Source organism: Miscanthus floridulus, chromosome 10, assembly GCF_019320115.1.
Source record: "Miscanthus floridulus cultivar M001 chromosome 10, ASM1932011v1, whole genome shotgun sequence".
In the NCBI taxonomy this organism is placed as follows: Eukaryota; Viridiplantae; Streptophyta; class Magnoliopsida; order Poales; family Poaceae; genus Miscanthus; species Miscanthus floridulus.
Genome location: NC_089589.1, coordinates 50,739,756 through 50,754,053, shown reverse-complemented (window position 1 = coordinate 50,754,053; position 14,298 = coordinate 50,739,756).

The following is a 14,298-nucleotide window of genomic DNA, read 5'->3' as shown; positions in this document are numbered from 1 at the left end:
TGGCTCACACACACCGAGTCCGCCCGGTCTAGATTTATTACTCCACATTCCCATATCACATGCTAACATAATTAACCAATGTTCCATTTAAAACTTGCAGGTGGCAGGTAGTCACCCGACTTTCATCGTTCTACGCATAGCTAAGCAAAACTAGGCATATACGAGTTTAAAACTAGGTAATATGGTAAATATGGAATAACAAGGGTGGTAATGCACCAATTAGGCTTTTACTTAACTCCTAATCACTTAATGCAGTAACGAAAAGCAAAAGCGAAATTAATTTATAAAACACAAGGTAGGGTTGTATGCATCCGGGGCTTGCCTTCGTTGACGGAAAAGTCCGATTCCTGCGACGTTACACAAGTATTCGATCCGACCTCAACAGACGGATTAACCTCTTCAACAGCTTGATTAACTACCATGTGTTCACCTTCGTTCACTACACGTAATAACAATGCCATGTTTAACATGATGCGGAATACGAAATATGATGCTCGATGATGGATGCAAAATTAATAATTTGAATACAACTTTCCTTCGCGGTACAGTTGCAAGTCAAACAAACTAAATCTTTTTCGTAACACATACATCAACTGCCAAGGATCATTACAACAAATGACCCAAGGTCATCACTCAATCCAATAGTCCAAACAAAAACCTAAATCATTAAAGGTTACTATTCGCTTTTATGAATTAATTATTTAATTCAAAATTATGAAATAAATCAACTTATTCTGATTGAGCTCAAAATTTTAGTACATGTTCATTACCTGTTAACTAAGTGGCAAAACAAATTTCATAATTTTTGGATAAATAAATAAGCCTAGAAAAATCATGGAAATCCATTTATGAATAAATTGAGCAATTTTTATCACATTTAAAAATTACTGAAAAACATTATTTCATATTTTTCTTAAATACTATACCTCACAGAGAAGTCACTCAAAAATTTTCATAATTTTTGGAGCTCTAAATAAATCTACACAAAAATAACAAAAACAGACACTATTCATTCAAATCTGAAAATAGAAAAAATCCATTTGAACGCTGAGTCACTGACATGGTGACCCCACCTGTCATCTTCAACCTCCGACGTTGACTACGACAACGACGGCGCTGACCGGCGCAAACTCACCGACGGTGAGTTCAAAGGCGACGGTCAAGGCACCAAAATGACCACATCATCACGGCGCATCGACTGAAGGCACTAGCTAGACGAATTACTACGAGTTACGAGCTTGGCTGTCGGCCATGGCGGACGCGGTGGCTCGGCGACGTTACGCCGGCGATAGGAGTACAGTAGCAGTTAATCAAAGGGCACAGGAAGCATTAGGAGCTCACCACGAACACTACAGAGCAGAAAGCAAGGCTGGAGAAGCAGCGTAGACGCGGGTCGACGTGAACAGCAACGGCGGCGGAGCAAGGATCGTCGGTGACGGTGTGCCGGCGACTGCAGTGGATAAAACGGCCAATCAACAGTGAAATGAGCACTACGGCATCGAGACGAAGCTAAAGGTACACCAATCAAGGGCAACGGCTCACCGACGGGCTCTGGCCACGGAGATGCGCATGCGACGGTGAGGTTACCGACCGCGAGGAAGAAGGCAATGAAACTCGAGTTCCCGGTGAAGACAAGCCAAATTGGTGGGTCAGATGGACGCGCAAGGTTCAGGCGGAGCTGGGACTAGCTTATCAGCGACGGTGGAGCACGACAACGACGGCACGGGCTCGCCGGAGATGGAGCAGCGGCGACGGGAAAAACAGAGAACGAAGAAAGAAGAACGGCGGCGGCTCTAGAGCTTTATAGGGCAGCCAAGGAAGCGCAAGGAAGCCACGACGAAGCCTTCAGCAGCGCCAACGCGACGCCCAGACGGCCACGCGCGCGACTGGAAGCAAGCCGAAGCTCGCCGGCGGTGTAGCGCAAGCGGTGAACACTGTTCATCGAAATTACAAGTTTGCCATTCGCCAAAATTCACAAATTACTCCCAAATTTTCATAACAACTCAAAAATCTCCAAAAATAAAAGTTGTTCAAAATCAAAAGTTCTACAACTTTGCTTTTATAACCATCTCCTAATTCGGTCTAGATTTTGAAATGAACTTTTGAATTTGAATAGGGAAATTTACCGAATTACGCCTTTTTGATTTACTCAAAAATTTCTAAACAACTTGAAAAACTCCAAAAACAAACTTTGTATAACTTGCCAAGCTCTACACTTTTGCTTTTGGGCCCAACCCCAAAATATGCTTAGATTTTGAAATGGATTTTCAGGGTAGGATTTAAATGTTGAAAAGCGGGGTTTTCTCGAAAAATTCAAAATCCAAACAAACATTGAACTTGAGTCAAACAATACATTGCAACACATACCACATAAATATAAACTTGTATTAGTGTATGCATCTCAAAGTTTTCACCAAATGCCAAATGCTTTGCAATGCATATGATGACATGCCAGATTTTAATATTTAAACACCCGAGGTGTTACACTTGCCGATGGATTTGAACTGGGTGTTTGAACCAAAGGCATCTGGAAACCTCCTAGAGTTGGTTGCACAGTAGTTGCTGTGGCATATTGAGGCACTTGAGCCATCGGTGAAACAGCCGATGGTATAGGAGCTTTTCCTACTGCGTCAAATACTTGAGGTAACCCAGGATTGAAAGCAGAGGACTCCAGAGGCATACCATATCCCCACCAATTAGCAGGAATCTAGCTATTCTGAGACACAGGGCCTGACATAGCTGATGCCGCTAGATCTGTATTAAGCTGAACTCGTCCTACCGGATCTGATCATATCGGTGTAGATTGAATATTAGGTAAGCCTGCCGATACTGGAGGAGAAGTAACTTCTGTACTCACAACGGCCGAGGGAGCCGATGGAGTATTAACAGACGCCGGTTCTGGTTGGTGATAAGTAGGCCCAACGTAATGCTGCGATGCTTGTCCTTCTTTGAGAGTTCGAACCACAGCATTATGAACAGTATTGGACAGTACATTGGAATGATTAATCAAAGCATGATTTACTGTAGAATTAACCATCTCTTGAAGTTTACCAGGATTGGAGTCAAAGGTAACCTGCCGAGGCAATGGCAAATCTTGCTTCTGGATGACTTGTCCACTCTTGTTTAGGCTAAACAATTTTAGACAAAGTTGCTTGTATTCTTCTACAACTTTTTCCATAGCCTGCCTCTACTCTTCCTTAAGATCTTCTTCTGATACCGCGATGATGTTTCTTGAATCGATCTTGGGATTGAACATATTGATCGGATTGATTTGTCCCACCGAGCATGCCAAAAGATGTGTTGATGCAAAAGTGGATCTGCAAACACAAAGGGCTAATACCCGAATCGATATCCAAAGCGTGCCAGTCGATTTGACCTGTTAATCGACAAGGATGAAGATACGAGCACTTTGGTCCTACAAACAGCGATAACGCCCAGAAGTCAACGGCCAGAGCGTAACTTACAACGGAACTCCGAGAATCGCCGTACGGTTGCACTGCGATGCAACTCGTGTCGCCGAATCAATGAGAACGGGGGGGGGGGTGTTGAAAAAGGAGGAAAGGGTGTGGGGGCACAAATTGACAAAGTCGGGGGGGGGGCTGGCGAAAAGGGGTAGAGGTAGAGAGAGTGATGCAAATGAGGAGTAAAAATTGGTTTTTGAAGTATTGAATTGATAATATCTTTACATTAACCCTTCAATCCATATTATACCACTGATCTAAAAGACATAAACCAAATACATGAAAAAAAAAAACTAGGAGGACACCAAATCCATACCTAAGGAGAATACGTGACTCTTACATGAATCATATTCTAATAAATATAGAAAAGGAAATCAACTCCTATCTATTTCCTGTCCGCCTCAATTAACGGATGGAAATCTCACTCCAACCTCCTCTCCATCGGGCATACTTCCTTCGTAAAAAGAAAAATGTACAAATTGACAAAGTCGTCGAAAAGTAAGTAGATGCAAATAGGAGTAAAAATTGGTTTTGATATTGATTGATATATCTTTTACATTACCCTTCAATCCATATTTATACCCTGATCTAAAGAGACATAACCAAACATAACTAGGACACCAAATCCATACCTAAGGAAATACGTGACTCTTACATGAATCATATTCTAATAAATATAGAAAAGGAAATCAACTCCTATCTATTTCCCTGTCCGCCTCAATTACGATGGAAATCTCACCAACCTCCTCTCCATCGGCATACTTCCTATTTCATCGGTAGTAGTCTTCAAACCTTCCTTCATCAGCATCGACAATAACACCTCCAACTTCATCGGCAACGCCCGAGTCTAAATCAACCTTTCCATCGACCACCACCAGTCATCGGCAACCATCTTTACAAGCTGACTTTCATCGGCTGTCAGCGTATATAGTAACTTTCCCCCTGCCGATTAGTCCACTCCAATCATTTTGACACGTGCAAAAAACGGTGTCAACACATAGGTCGTGGCGGGGTGTGATTAGTCAAGAGTTTTAAACATAAGTTACATAGGGTAATTAAAGGAATGGACTACCCTTTTGTTTGGGTGAAACATATTACTATATGATAGTAAAAAAAGAGGGGTGGTATTGCACCCTCATGGAGCCCTCGAGCGACCCAGGCCGAGAGTGTTCGGGCTGGGGTGCTTGTAGGAGCAAACATTGAATGAAAGAAAGTGGTAAGACCGAGTTTTAGGGGAAGAAACGACGTAACTGTTCGATGTTCCATGTGTTGGTGAGAACATTGATGTTGTCGTCCTTTAGTCAGTAGGTGCCCGGTCAGATCAACTCGGTTACCATATAGGGTCCTTCCCATGGTGGAGAGAGTTTATGTTTCTCCTTGGTTGATTAGGTTCTTTGGAGCACAAGGTCTCCGACCTCGAGGATCCTCCCTCTGATTTTTCTTTCATGGTACCTGTGGAGAGTTTGCTAGTAGCGAGTGGAGCAGATGACGGTTGTCTCACAAGCTTCCTTGAGTAGGTCAACCGTGTCCTATTGAGCCTCCATGGCTTGGTCTCGGTCGAAGGCCTTCACTCTTGGGGCGCCATGGTCGAGGTCGGAGGGCAACACTGCTTCAACTCCATAGGCTAGGAAGAAAGGTGTGAAACCTGTGGATTGGTTTGGGGTCGTTCTTAGGCTCCAGAGGGTCGCTAGGAGCTCTGCAACCCATCGCCCAGCATACTTATTGAGTCAGTCAAAGATTTATGGCTTAAGTCCTTGGAGGACCATGCCATTGGCTCGTTCGACTTGACCATTAGTACGTGGTTGTCCGACCGAGGCCCAGTCGATCCTGATGCCATATCCATCATAGAAGTCCAGGAACTTCTTCCCAATGAAGTTAGTTCCGTGGTCAGTGATGATACAATTAGGAACACCAAAACGATACATGATGTCAAGGAAGAACTTGACCGCCTCTTCTAAGCAAATGTTGGTGATGGGCTTCGCCTCTATCCACTTGGTGAATTTGTCCACCGCTACGAGTAGGTGTGTGAAGCCACCCGGGCCTTTTTTGAGGGGTCCGACCATGTCGAGGCCCCAAACCATGAATGGCTAGGTGATGGGGATGGTTTGAATCTCCTACGCTAGCAAATGAGTTTGTCGAGCGTAGAACTGGCATCCCTCACACCTGTGGACGATCTCCTCTGCATCTCACAGCGCAATGGGCCAGTAAAAACCTTGACAAAAGGGTTTTTCGACCAGTGACCTCAGGGCCGCATGTTGTCCACAAATTCCGGCATGGACCTCAAGGAGGAGCTATTTCCCTTGGTTGGTAGGGACGCACTTCATGAGTACTCCTAATAGACTTTGCTTATAAAGTTCATTACCGAATGCAATGAACGTCTTGGCACGTCGAGCGATTCATCACACTTCAGTCCTTTCTAGTGGGAGAATCTCCTCGAGGAGGTAGGTGAGTAGCGGTGCTCTCCAGTCAGCTTGATCGAGTGCTACCACGACGACGTCGATGGGCAATGTCGTCATGGAGGCACCAAGGTCGGAGCCCCCAAGTGCTAGATTGGCATCGAAGTGTGTCTGGATTAGACCTTCTAGGATGTAGGCAGACGGCTCATGAAGGTCATTGATGAAGACCCCATCTAGAGATGGAACCCACCTGGTAGCCAATTTTGCAAGAAAATCGGTGGCATCATTGTCCTTTCAGGGGACATGATGTGCTTTGATCCCCTAGAATTTGTCCTCGAGCTTGCGCACCTTCTGGTAGTATGTTGCCATGAGGGGGCTTTTGCAAGATGACTCCATCATGACTTGGTCGACGACCAACTCTGAGTCACCACGGACATACAGCCATGTAGCGCTGAGTTCGATGGCGATGCATAGTCCGTTGATGAGGGCCTCATATTTCGTGGCATTGTTTGAGGCCAAAAAATGGAGGCGGATCGCGTAGCAGAGCCTGCTACCATCCGAGGAGATCAGAACCACTCCAACCCCCGAGCCAGGTGCCATTACGGACCCATCAAAGTACATCGTCCAGTACTCATGGGTGATGTCTAGGGTCGGGAGCTAGACCTCTGTCCATTCGGTGACAAAGTCCACGAGAGCCTGAGAGTTAATAGCGATGTGGGGGATATACCTGATGTCATGGCCCATTAGTTTGAGTGCCCACTTGTACATCCATCCCATTGCGTCGCGGTTGCGGACGATGTCTCCCAGTGGGAATGAAGTGACGACCATGACTTCGTGGTCGGTGAAGTAGTGCAGGAGCTTCTGGGTCACCATTAGCACGGTGTATAGAAGTTTCTACAGCTGGGGGTACCAAACCTTGGCGTTGGTGAGTACCTCACCGACGAAGTATACGGGTTGCTAGACCTTCAAGTGATGTCTTGGCTCCTCCCTTTTGACGACTAGGGTGGCGCTCACCACGTGGTTGCTTGCAGCGACATAGAGAAAGAGGGGTTCTCCCCATTCGGGAGAGACAAGGATTGGGGCCGATGTTAGTGACGCTTTGAGGCTTTTCAAAGCCTGCTATGCTTCCTCAGTCCAGACGAATACGTCTATCTTTTTGAGAAGTTTGTAGAGGGGCATCCCCCACTCGCCTAGCCGAGAGATGAGCCGGCTCAGGGCGGCCAAACAACCGGTGAGTCTCTGTATGCCCTTGATGTTGCATATAGGGCCCATGTTGGAGATGGCTATGATTTTTTCGGGGTTGGCCTCAATGTCGTGTTCGAACACGATGTATCCATGTAGCTTCCCCTTCAGAACCCTAAAAGCACATTTTTTGGGATTCAATTTGATGTTGAAACTTCGAAGGTTTGCGAACGTTGCAGCTAAGTTCATGATCAGTCCGCAAGCTTGAGCCGTTTTGACCACTATGTCATCTACATAGATGGCAATTATTGGTTTTGGCCGCTTGACTTGGTTAGGTTGGCCAAGTAGGTTGAATTGGTCAGTGAAGGATTGCTGCATGCACCGTTGATAGGTGGCGCTAGCGTTCTTCAGACCAAAAGGCATGGTTACTTAGCAGTACGAACCATACGGGGTGATGAATGAAGTTGCGAGCTGGTAGAACTCTTTCATCATGATCTGGTGGTAGCCTGAGTAGCAATCCAGAAAGGAGAGGATTTCACATCCTAGGGTGGAGTCGACTATCTAGTCTATGTGTGGCAAAGGAAAATGGTCCTTCGGACATGCCTTGTTGAGGCCAGTATAATCGATGCACATTCTCCATTTCTCGGTCTTCTTTTTAACAAGAACAGGATTGGCTAGCCAGTTGGAGTGGTATACCTCCTTGGTGAACCCAACTTCCTAGAGTTTGGCGATCTTCTCGCCTATGGCCCTACGCTCTCGTCGTCAAAGCAACGCAGGCGTTGCTTGGTGGGCTTTGAGCCTAGGATGAGGCATAATGCATGCTCGGTGACCTCCCATGGTATGCCCGGCATATCAGAAGGTTTCCATGTGAAGACATCACGATTAGCACATAGAAAGTTGGTGAGCTCGCATTCCTATTTGGCTAGGAGCTTGGCCCTGATCCGCACCATCTTGGTTCGGTCCGTGGGGTCAATCCCCACTACCTTAGTTTCCTCGATTGGGTGGAAGGCAGTTGAGGAGGTTGGCTTGCTATAGTCTGGGACTGCTGGAGTTGATGAATTTACGAGCTAAGGGAGCTCAGCTGAGTTGATGATGGTAGTGGCGAGCTCATAATGCTTGTGGTCGCACATGTAGGCATGCAAAAAGGTGCTACCAACAGTGATGATGTCGTTCGGTCCTAGCATCTTCAACTTGAGGTAGGTGTAGTTGGAGATCGCCATGAACTTGGCATAGCATGGCTGCCCCAAGATGGCATGGTAGGACCCTAGGAAGTCCACCACCTCGAAGGTGAGGACCTTCGAGTAGAAGTTGGCTCGGTCACCAAACGTGACGGGTAGGTCAATCACCCAAGCGGGTATGCCTGTATTCCTAGGATCACGCCGTGGTAGGGAGAGCTCACTGGGCGGAGCTCCGACCGAGGGATGTGCATGGCGTCGAGGGTGTCGATGTAGAGGATGTTGAGACCGCTGCCTCCATCCATCAGCACCTTGGTGAGGCACTTTTTGCGGACAATGGGGTCAACGACAAGCGGGTAGCGACCCGGTCTGGTGACGTAGGAAGGATGGTCCCTCTGATCAAAAGTGATCAGAGATTATGACCAGCTAACGAAAGAGGGGACGACCATTTCAGCGATGCATGCCTCTCTGTAGCGCACCTTGTGCTGGCGCTTCGTGTAGATGGCATCGGATCCCCCAAAGATCATGAGGCATTCCTCAGGGTTAGAAAAACCATTATCATCCTTGCCTGCTGCACCTCCTTTCTTGGGTGCTGCCTCCTTGCCCTTTCCTTCCTTTGGCCCATCGGCCTATCGCAGAAAGTGCTTGAGGAGTTTGCAGTCCTTATAGAGGTGCTTGATGGGGTAGGCATGGTTGGTGCATGGGCTCTTCATGAGCTTGTCAAAGTGGTCGGGTTAACCCAGCTAGGGCTGCTTGCTCGCACGATCGGCCCAAACGACCAAAGCGGAGTTGGCTGGCCGACGCCGATCCTTCTTGATCTTTTTGCCCCTTTGTGTGGAGGGGCCCTCGTCTTGGTCCTCGTGCTTGACCTTGCCCTTGTCCCAGCCTCTGCTAAAGACCACTCTGACTGCTTCCTCACTGGAGGTGTGCTTCATGGTGATGTCGAGCAGGTCACGGGTGGCACGGTGCTTCAGACAACCGAGCTTGTGGATCAGGGACTCACAGGTTGTCCTAGAGAGGAACACGCTAATGATGTCCGTGTCAATGACATTAGGAAGGGAGTTGCATCATTTTGAGAACCTATGGATGTAATCCCATAGGGACTCATCGGGCTCCTGCTGGCAGCTCTTGAGGTCCCAGGAATTCCTAGGGTGAACATACGTCCCCTGGAAATTCCCGATGAAGATCCTCTTGAGATCCACCTAGTCATGGATGCTGTCAGGCAGGAGAAATTTGAGCCATGCTCGAACATGCTCCCCCACGTAGATGGGGAGGTATTGAATGATGAAGTGGTCATCATCCACTCCTCCGGCTCGGTAGGTGAGCCAAAAGTCTTCGAGCCATATACCAAGATTTGTTTCCCCGGTGTATTTGGTGATGTTGGTAGGTGGTCAGAAGCGCTGTGGGAACGGTGCTTTCTAGATGAGATGGCTAAAGGCCCGTGGTCCTAGGCCGTCCAGGCTGGGACTCTGGTCATCTGGTCAGCGACCATGCCTGGGGTGCATTTCCCTGCTCCCCTCGATGGTCCAGGCCAGGGCCTATGCCACCTACTCTCACCGCCCCTTGATGGACATCATCATCATGCTAGGCTTGATGTCGATTGTTGATGATGCTGCAAGCATCATGGTTCGGCCCAAGCCATTCACGCACAAGTGGTCGGTGTGGAGCGAGCATCGGGTCAGGCCATGGTGTAGCTGTGTCCTCCTATTCCACGCTCGGCAACTGTAGTGGTGAGCGGATGGAGCGATTCGACTGGTGCACCCCCATTCCCCCCGGTAGAGGAAGAAGCCACAAGCCGGTGTTGCGACGCAGAGCTCTGTACCTATTGAATCACCTAGGCTCGGAGGTTCCAGTGGATCGCCTGCTCCTGGGGGTCGATAGGCTCGGGAAGGCCACACAGAAGCATCGCCGCAGCGACGATGTTCTGGCCAGACCGAGTGAACTTTGGGGGATCGTTTCCTCCATCCACAATGTTGCGCTGGACCTGATGGGCGTGACCCCAGGCGCTGCTCATCGGGTTACGCACGTGTGGCATAGCGTGCTACGCCGAGCGCGCCAGTGTAGGTGGTAGTTGGCTCTGCTGCCTTTGTCGCAACTCTTCGCCGTGCTCCTATGCACGAGTGAGGGCCTCCGCACAAGGGTCTAGAGGGGTGTGAGTCTGTAGGGACTCCACTACCACCAGTGACTATCCCAGAGCGTTTGCCATAGCGCACTCCTGGGACAGAGGGTGGCTAGGTGCCACGACGTCACTGATGCTGGAGCCGTTGCTTTCAACCTCATCATCCACGAGGTTGTGGAAAGAGGCGGGAGCGTAGCCCACCATCCCCATGAATTCGGATGTGAGAGGGGGCAGTGTCAACATCTTTTGGAGCCCCCACGCGTACGCATCCATAGGGGACACGAGGATGTAGGGGAACCGGTTGCATGGCGGTTGCGGTGGGGACAACAGGGTCCCTCCGAAGAGTCGGTGGAAGATATTAAATAGCGAGTAAAGAAAAATATGTACGTTACTCATAGTGGGGTTTGAGCCCAGCGTGGGCTCAGAGTGAAGCACAGGTGTCTTGTCATTGAGGTCGTCGGGTGGCCTAAAGCCAACAGAGGGTGCTCCTCCTTCGACGGGCGCCGGAATAGGTGCCTCCTCATGAAGGTGAAGCATTCCGAGCTGATCGGCGATGAAGTCTAGGCTTTCGAAGAGGAAGGTCTAGGATGGCTCGAAGATGGGAGGAACCCACATCCCAACAGGTGGGAACATGGGAAACTCCAGCGAGCTAAAGCAAATCATATTGCTTGAGCCCGTCATGACGAAGATGGTGGAAAGGTGTGCCATCCGATGACCAAAAGCGTGAATGTACGGCATCCTCCCCACGGATGGCGTCAACTGTTGGTGCGAAAAGTGACCAACAAGTAAATATTTGTAGTTTTGTCATACGTTGTGATCGGATGTGGCCTAACACTCAATGACACAGGGTTTATACTAGTTCAGGCAACGTGCCCTACGTCTAGTTTCAGTCGGTCAGTGACTTTATTCTTGAACCTAGGTGTTCGAAGTTTGTTGTGGGGTTATAAACGAGTGGGAATAAGAAGGGGGGTGTTAATGGCCTAGTCGGGCTCTGGATCGAAGGGCCAAGAGTGATGGGAGCTCCTACGTGCACTAAGTATTGGAACGTATGCTCTATGTAGCTTTAGAGTTCTAGAGCCATGGAGCTGTTCGAGTGCTCAGAATGTCTAAAGCTTAGCAAAGAGAGTCAGAATGACCGCGCCTTTTTTAGGAGAGAGCGCATCCCCTTTTATAGGTGAAGGGGACGGCCTTACAAGTTAGGAGAGAGAGAGAAAGAGAGTGTGTGCATTTCCTAGTCTTGTTGCCCACACCATCGGGTATAAGATAGTTTGTCGGCGCCCACAATACTGTTGACGCCCAGATGCATGTGGCAGGCTCCATCGTGTTTTATGGTATGGTAAATGTCGGTGCCTACCATATTGTTGGATAAATGTCGGTTTCCACAACACTGTTCGTGTTCTGACATGTCTAAAAGGTTGCAAAGCATCCTTCTAGCATGGCCTAGCGGTACTATCCTGTAGGTGTGCAGGGTATGGTCCTCGGTATTGTGGTTGACTTGAGCTCCTTGCCTTATCTACTTCGCCTGATTCTTGGGTCCTTACCGAGCGGGCATACCCGATCGGTTGTTCCTAGTTGGCTCCGACCGCATCGGTCGAAGAAGAACTATAAGCAGAGGTTCGATGTATTCCCGGTCAGAAAAGCGGGTCAGAGTCAGAAGCGAGTGTTGTCCCCTCCTTGGCCAGGACTTCCGGTCGAAGACTGGATCGCTCTTCTGGCCTATCATTAGGTATCTGGGCCACAATACGTTGTTGTAATGCCGTCTGCTGGGCTGAGATTTGGCTAGGAAGCGGGCCCATCAGGGAGCCTGGGTTTATGAACCCAACAATGTGATAGATTATGGGTAGCACCAATTGAAGAAAAGCTTGTCCAACACCGGTAAAGATGGTTTGGACATGTCCAACAGAGACCTCCAAAGGCACCGGTGCATAGTGGAATCCTAAGCCAGGATAGTAACATGAAGAGAGGTAGAGGAAGACCGAAGTTGACTTGGGTAGAGGCAATAAAAGGAGACTTGAAAGGATGGAATATACCCAAAGACTTAGCCTTAGATAGGAGTGCTTGGAAAACAGCTATTCACGTGCCTGAACCTTGATTGCTTCTATTGGGTTTTAACTCTAGCCTACCCCAACTTATTTGGAACTTAAAGGCTTTATTGTTGTTGTTGTTGTTGTACTGTCACCGATTATGTCGAGTGTTTCACCAAACTCGTTGATTAGCTCAAGGCCTATTCTGCTACCACCAATCCACTCTTCTATACTATGTGATTCGTTGATGGACTCTAGCATGAACTTAAAGCAATTATTCTTGTTTCCAAACCAAAAAGCTTGGATGCTGCTATTTCTATGGCATTGGTGTAGGAGGAGGTGGCCACTGTGCCGATGTCTCACGCGCCGTCCGAACTAATTGGACGTCGTCAAACAAATTTATTCCCAAGATGGTGTTGCCGCTGTCGCTCTCGCCGCGAAATGACAAGCAGCCGGCCACTACTGCAGCAACAGAGTCTCCAGCCACTATGTATGTTGATGCTAAGTTGGCTGCCATCAAGACATATCGACGTGCCAAGGGGCTCTGTTACAAGTGCGGCGAGAAATGGAGCAAGGACCACAAGTGCAATCCTCAGGTCCAGCTCCACGTTGTTCAGGAATTGTGGGATCTCCTTCAAGATGATGAATCCCTAGTAGATACAACTACCCCTGCAGATACTGAACCTCAGGTTTTCCTGGCTCTTTCTTAGTGTGCTCTTACTAGCAGTTTTGCTCCTCGTACTGTTCAATTCTCAGGGTCAGTTCAGGGCATTCCACTACACATATTACTAGATTCCGGCAGTTCAACATCTTTCATAAGTGAGTCGGTGGTAGCTCAGCTCAGTCAGGTGTCTGTTAAGCAGTCTCTGTGCCAAGTTCGCATTGCTGCTGGTGGTACTCTTACAAGTGCAGTTACCCTGCTTGTTGTTTAGTGGTCTATCGAGCAACTAAGTTTCACTTCTGATCTTTGGGTTCTTCCACTGACTGCATTCGATATGATTATTGGGATGAATTGGCTGGAATCCTTTAGCCCTATGCAGGTCCACTAGCAACTAAAGCGGCTAGAAATACCGTATGAGGGCAGTACCGTTCTGTTGCAAGGAGAGTCAGTGGAGGCTCTGAGTAAGTTGCTATTACAAGTATGCAGTCTGGAGAACACACATGATGCTTCTACATCTACCGGTATTCCTACTGCCATACAGTCCCTCCTTGATGAGTTTGATGACTTATTTCAAGCACCAGACTCCTTGCCACCTTCTCGCCAATGCAACCATTCAATTCCACTCATTCCTGGTTCTCAACCCTCCTACATCCATCCTTATCGCTATCCTCCAACCCTTAAGGACGAGATTGAACGCTAAGTCCAAGAGATGCTGTCACAAGGGCATATTCAACCAAGTAGTAGCATGTTTCTTCACCAGTCCTATTAGTGAAGAAGAAAGATCTCTCTTATCAGCTCTGCGTTGATTTCAGGAAGTCAAACTCTGTGACTGTTAAGTCCAAGTATCCGATTCTTGTCATTGATCAGCTCCTGGACGAATTGAATCATGCAAGTTGGTTCACCAAGCTTGATCTGAGAGCTGGATTCCACTAGATTTTGCTACAGGCTGGGGATGAACACAAGATAGCCTTCCAGACCCACTTGGGGCACTATGAGTTTCATGTTATGGCTTTTGGATTGACATGCGCACCTGGTACTTTTCAGGGGGTGATGAATTGCACACTGGCTCCCGAGTTGCGCAAATTTGTCCTCGTATTTTTCGACAACATATTAATCTACAACCGCACTTTGGCCGAGCACATCGATCATCTTAGCCAGGTGCTGTCATGGCTTCGCTGGGATTCCTAGAAATTGAAATTGTCCAAGTGCTCTTTTGCACAATGATCAGTCGCCTATCTCAGGCATGTGCTCAGCGTAGATGGTGTCGCTACAAATCCTTC